At 44.6% G+C, this 930-nt stretch overlaps 1 non-coding gene across 1 annotated transcript; it reads right to left on the bottom strand.

Moving 5' to 3' along the window:
• Window positions 1–477: 477 nt before the first annotated feature.
• On the bottom strand, window positions 478–544 carry LOC120094443 (small nucleolar RNA SNORD34). The gene has a single exon (XR_005488758.1). It is a non-coding gene; the product is annotated as a small nucleolar RNA SNORD34 (small nucleolar RNA).
• Window positions 545–930: the final 386 nt, after the last annotated feature.

A 930-nucleotide genomic window follows, 5' to 3' on the forward strand; every position in this document is an offset into this window, starting at 1 on the left:
CCTGGAGCTAGAGTTACAGGCAGCTGGGAGTGGCCCAATATGGCCACTGGGAACTAAACTTATGTACCTCGTAACAGCAGTATCCACTCTTAACTGCTGAGCTGTCTCTCCAACATCCCTACACCTCCTTCTAAGAAATTTATTAAAAAAACAACAACCTTGAATTCTATGCTATGATGAGTTATGTGAGAGGAGGCATAATAAGAGAAAGAAGAGACTCAGGAAAAAAAGGAGGCAGGAGAACAAGAGCAAAGAAAGCGTTTGCCCTCAACTTCTGAAGGTCCAGTGGGGCCTGTGAGTACACTTGCAGTCCCAATACTTAGGAAGTAGAGGCAGGGGGATTACAAGTTTAAGGCCGGACTGGGTTGTATAGTGCAATCTTGTTTCCTAACTAAAACAAGATCTTTTTTTTTTTTTTAGAAAAAATTAAGGGCTCAGAGACGTGTTGGGTGCACTTGGTAAGAAGGCTGATGGGTCAGGCGTCTCAGCCAGTGCAGTTTTCATGAGGCTCAAACAACGTAGGTAACAGAACATCACAGACGCTAGATGCAGAGAGGCTGTGAGGCTAGGCCTGCAAGGCTCACCTTGTCATAGGGTGGAGGGATCCTATCCAACACCTTGAGGCGTTCCAGGGCAGCCTGGCCTGTGGGTGTAACAGCAGGCCTCATCAGAGGTGCTGAGAAACCCACCTGACCTCAGGAGCAGGGCGATAGGCCAGCCTCAGATGGTAGTGCATGTAGAGTCGTCTCATAAGATCTTTTTTTTTTTTTGAAAGGATAGAGAAGAGGATAAATACAATATAACTGAGCCAAAATCAAACTAACCAACAACCAACAACCAAACAAAAAACAAAAACAAGATAAAAATAAGAAAGAAACTAAGCAACAACAAACTCCTATAACATCCCCCATGAAACCTCAGAACTCTGAG

Source organism: Rattus norvegicus, chromosome 8 (genome assembly GCF_036323735.1).
Source record: "Rattus norvegicus strain BN/NHsdMcwi chromosome 8, GRCr8, whole genome shotgun sequence".
Classification (NCBI taxonomy): Eukaryota; Metazoa; Chordata; class Mammalia; order Rodentia; family Muridae; genus Rattus; species Rattus norvegicus.